The 5,000-nt window shown below is 49.8% G+C and overlaps 1 protein-coding gene across 1 annotated transcript in view; it reads left to right on the plus strand.

Moving 5' to 3' along the window:
• The first annotated feature begins 4,293 nt into the window (after positions 1 to 4,293).
• The window catches only part of zgc:172282 (leucine-rich repeat and fibronectin type III domain-containing protein 1-like protein), a 73,220-nt gene continuing 72,513 nt past the window's right edge, over positions 4,294 to 5,000 (plus strand). The window contains exon 1 of the mRNA XM_062553235.1: positions 4,294 to 4,406. The gene's annotated coding sequence lies outside the window, so the exon portion shown is untranslated. The remainder of the gene's footprint in view (positions 4,407 to 5,000) is intronic.

The following is a 5,000-nucleotide window of genomic DNA, read 5'->3' on the forward strand; positions in this document are numbered from 1 at the left end:
TGAGCAGGAGGTACCCCCTCCCCTCAGCACCCCCCCACCCCCCTCGTTCCCCGGTTCCCCGCACTCTCCCCCGAACGAGGCCAGCGTCTCTCTCTCTGTCTCTCTCTCTCTCTCTCTCTCTCTCTCTCTCTCTCTCTCTGTCTCTCTCTCTCTCTCTCTCTCTCTCTCTCTCTCTCTCTCTCTCTCTCGTTCGCGCCATCGCAGGCGGGCATTAAGATGCGGCGCGGCGCTCGCTGCTTGAGGGTTTGTTGCACTGATCAGACGGGTCTCTTCTGACCAGCGAGACGAGGCGAGGCCTCTCGGGGCAGCAGCGTGGGGACGGACGGGGGGATGGCCAGGGTCGGGGAGCGTCGGCAACAAAGGTGCGTCTGTTCCCTTCCGCGCCAGCTGGACCGCTCAATTCCTCTGAAGTTACTTTGGGCCCCACGGAGAGGGGGTAGAGACAGAGCAGTAGAGGTAGAGAGAGAGAAAGAGAGCAGGAGAGAGAGAGAGAGAGAGAGAGAGAGAGAGAGAGAGGTAGAGAGAAAGAGAAAAAATGGTAGAGAGATAGGTTCAATCACCTTTTATTGACTCACTTCTTGACACATGAAATCATGGCGTGCCTCATACAACGCAAACACACATTCCTAAATACATCCACACATTAAAACCCCAATACATCATATCTTAAAAAGGACATCATCCCCCCAACATAGCACATAGCAACCCCCCATAGCAACATAGCAACCCCCCAACCCCCCACACGTCCAGAAACCCCTCAATGTTTCTAATCAGTTTGTAGTAGGCATACTCCACTTTAAGACGCCCAGCCACCATCCCATTAAAACCCCCACTGGGTCGACTGAACCAGTCCCCAACCTCCTGCTCTCCCTCGTTTTCTACACTGCCTACTTAGAAGAGCCCAGCTCGCAAGGCATCCCTCCCTCCTCCTCCTCCTCCTCCTCCTCACCTGATGCACTGGCCCCTCAATAAGCAGGCGCTGGGAGAAGCATAGAGAGAGAGAGAGGGAGTAGGCTGTGAGGTGCGCAGAGGCTCTCTCTGAGCATGCAGAGTGGAGTGTGTCTGTGTGTCTGTCTGTGTGTGTGTGTGTGTGTGTGTGTGAGTGGATAGCCAGGTCTAGGTGTGCACCTCCAGCACAGCTCCAGCCGAGGCAGAGAGATGGAGGGGAGTTGGGTGGTTTAGTGATTCTGTGTGGGTCTCCTTTTCCCATGACAGAGGGAAAGGGGCAAAAAAGAGATTGTCTGTGTGTGTGTGTGTGTGCGTGTGTGCGTGTGCGTGTGCGTGTGCGTGTGCGTGTGCGTGTGCGTGTGCGTGTGCGTGTGTGTGTGTGGTGTATTTACTCTGGACAGGTCAGTGCCTCTGTTGCCGGGGTGTGTGGAGAGGGCAGGGCTGGGAGTGAGATGTGGAGGCGTCGTCATGCATGCAGATTGGACAGCCAATCACAAGAGGAGGAGAGAAATGGGAGAGGCGTGGCTAATGCAGTTGGAGGATACCACAGGCTTTACAGCCTATGATGAAGGAATAGGGGTTGTTAGTGTGTGTGTGTGTGTATGTGTGTGTGTGTGTGTGTGTGTGTGTTTTGTGTTTGCGAGTGTCTCTGTGTGTGTGTGTGTGTGTGTGTGTGTTTTGTGTTTGCGTGTGTTTTTCTGTGTGTGTGTGTGTGTGTGTGTGTGTGTGTGTGTGTGTGTGTGTGTGTGTGTGTGTGTGTGTGTGTGTGTGTGTGTGGACAGGTCTGTGGAGAGAACTGGGAGGGAGATATGAAGACTCTGTGCATGTACAGTAGATCCAGGCTGGGCATCAAGTCCAGGGTGGCCTACTTCTGGAGAGGAGGGGAGGGGAGGGGTGAGGTGTGTGTGTGTGTGTGTGTGTGTGTGTGTGTGTGTGTGTGTGTGTGTGTGTGTGTGTGTGTGTGTGTGTGTTTGTGGCAGAGGCGTTGGAGTGTGTGTGTGTGTGTGTGTGTGTGTGTGTGTGTGTGTGTGTGTGTGTGTGTGTGTGTGTGTGTGTGTGTGTGTGTGGAGAGAGAGGCTGTGGGATTCAGCCTGCTCTACTTCTGTAGAGAGAGGCAGTCTGGGTAAAGAGAGATGCAGTCTGGGTAAAGAGAGATGGGAACCAAGTCTGCTCTAATCCCTTGAAGAGAAGGAGAGGCAGTGTTGGGCAGGAGAAGATAAGGAGAGAAGGAGAGGAAGTGTTGGGCAGGAGAAGAGAAGGAGAGAAGGAGAGGCAGTGTTGGGCAGGAGAAGAGAAGGAGAGAAGGAGAGGCAGTGTTGGGCAGGAGAAGAGAAGGAGAGGAAGTGTTGGGCAGGAGAAGAGAAGGAGAGGAAGTGTTGGGCAAGAGAAGAGAAGGAGAGGCAGTGTTGGGCAGGAGAGACTGCTGTTGCATTCAGGGGACCCATCAGACTCTATATTTGAAGGATGAGGTGGGGGCTGGGTTATTTTAGTGGCCCAGACTGCTCCATTTATGGGGGTAGGGGTGGAGGGGGGTGGTAGGTGCAAGAGGAGAGAAAGACTTCTGCATCCTGGGAATCCCAACATGGTGTACTGATGGAGACCATAGAGATAGCTGGAGTGCCTTTAGCACAAGTGGCAAAGACCCTCAGAGGATGTTTTTCTTCATCCATTTATCTCATTGATGAAATGTTATTTTCCTCCTTTTTCTTCTCATCTTTCTATCAGTCGTTCTTTCTTTCCTTCCCTTTCATATCTCTCCCCAGAGCAGGCAACACTCTCTCTGCATGTGAACGAGCCCCTCTCTCATGTTAATGGACAGTGCGTTTCCTTAAGAGGCGGGTATTAGAAAATGAGGAACGTAAGGCTTAAAACCCCTGCATATTCATTTCTTTCAACACGCCATAAAACAGAGACAGAAATAGGCGCGCCTCCCAAGATTTTACATTCGAGGCACTCACCAGAGAAATAATTGGCCTGATGTAGGTTAACAGTGCAGTGTTCTGCTATGAAACAGCAGCTGGCACTGTCGGCAATGCACTCATTAGATGATGCTTAAAAGGGGTAGAACATGGGACTTCAATGAGATGTACATTTGGCAGAATTAACAAGGGTTCGGCTGCTCTGAATTAGGCGTGCAGGGAGGGAAGGGAAATGTGTGTGTGTGTGTGTGTGTGTGTGTGTGTGTGTGTGTGTGTGTGTGTGTGTGTGTTTGTGTGTGTGTGTGTGTGTGTGTGTGTGTGTGTGTGTGTGTGTGTGTGTGTGTGTGTGTGTGTGTGTGTGTGTGTGTGTGTGTGTGGGCGAGGGTGGGAGGGGTGCATTTGAGGTGAACACGAGTTGACATGCTATAGGACACCTTTTTTTGACATTTCCGGAATAGGTCCTGAATGTTCCAGAACTAATTTTTGGAATGCTGTGCATTCGAGCTCTGTTCGTTGTCTCACTTCCTTCTTTATTTTTGGGGTAAGGTTTGTTTGTTTTTCTCCGTTGTTATTTATTTATCTTTTTGGTGGCCAAGGGCCTGGCAGGCTTTCCCTGTGATGTTCCTTAGCTGTGTGCAGTTGCTCACGATGTTGAATGCAAATGAACCCCCATCCTCTGGGGCGATGTTTTATTTTTATTTTTCTATCTTTTTTTTAATGTTTTCCAGCATCCCTGAAATTTCAAAGCAGGTGATGAATAAAATAAAGTAAAATAAGCTGTCGAATTTATCCTCTCACAGCTCACCAACTGTGAGGTCATTTGTCATGGAATAATTACATATGGTTTACATTTTATATTTATATACAGTTTATAAATGGGTCATTTTCTTACTGGATTTTCTCGAGTGTATTGACACTAAACCAATGTGTTTTGATACTTCAATATCTGCTGATGGTAAACGAATACAACAGCACAGCACAACAAGACAGGGAGTTGAAGCGATATTGATTGACTACCACAAATTGGTGACATGTCATTAAGATACAATTCTACTCAGGAACAGATGGTAGTGTTGTCATTTTCCGCCAGCGCTGTCATTTTTTGGTGACATAGTTTCTTCATAGCGTGGAAAACATGTTGGCCAACCATGTGAGATGCTGTCTGTTCTCATTATGTCTGCTCACTTGTGGGTGATGAGGAGTCGGAGGGGACAGTCGGGGATTCTCAGCTCAATCCAGCCTGACCTTCTAAACCCTTTTTTCCAATTCTGCTCTTGCCCTCCTCCAGGTCGATTGGGCCCTAGTAGCCCCCCCCCCCCCCCCCCCCCCCCCCTCACTCCTCACTGTCCCAGCGGTCGTGGTTGCCTGGACACGGAGGCATCTGATGTGTGCGGTCAGACATCTTGAGCAGTGGTTCCCCGGGCAGCGCGCGCCTGCCTCATGACTCTTCTGGAGTCGACCCGTCCCTCTCCGCTAGCCTGACGCCGCGTCCTCCGTCTTCATGAGATTCCCCATCCGCCAGAAGCACACCAGATAGAGGTATGCTGCAGACTGAGTTTACTGTGCTCTGTGTGTGTGTGTGTGTGTGTGTGTGTGTGTGTGTGTGTGTGTGTGTGTGTGTGTGTGTGTGTGTGCGTGTGTGTGTGTGTGTGTGTGTTTATATGTGTGTGTCTGTGTGTGTGTGTGTGTGTGTGTGTGTGTGTGTGTGTGTGTGTGTGTGTGTGTGTGTGTGTGTGTGTCTTTGTGTGTGTGTGTGTATGTATGTGTGTGTGTGTGTGTGTGTGTGTGTGTGTGTGTGTGTGTGTGTGTGTGTGTGTGTGTGTGTGTGTGTCTGTGTCTGTGTCTGTCTGTGTGTATGTCTGTTTTGTATTCAATGTGTTTAACTGATATTGGACTGCAAATGTTGCATCACTGTAGCTCAACATGATGTAAGATTTGTTTTTTACCCCTTGTCGGCAGCAAGCGGCATTTTTCAACTTCGAATATAATGCCAGTGGGGTTGTCAGTGCATCAAAAAGTGCCAAAAAGGGTTGTGGTTCTGCATGATGGGGATGCCAGGGCTAGCGTCCCATGACCAAAGTGAGTTTGAAGAGGTCGTTTTTATAAGTCAAAATCAAAGTCCAAATCAATGTT

Source organism: Sardina pilchardus, chromosome 13, assembly GCF_963854185.1.
Source record: "Sardina pilchardus chromosome 13, fSarPil1.1, whole genome shotgun sequence".
Lineage (NCBI taxonomy): Eukaryota > Metazoa > Chordata > Actinopteri > Clupeiformes > Clupeidae > Sardina > Sardina pilchardus.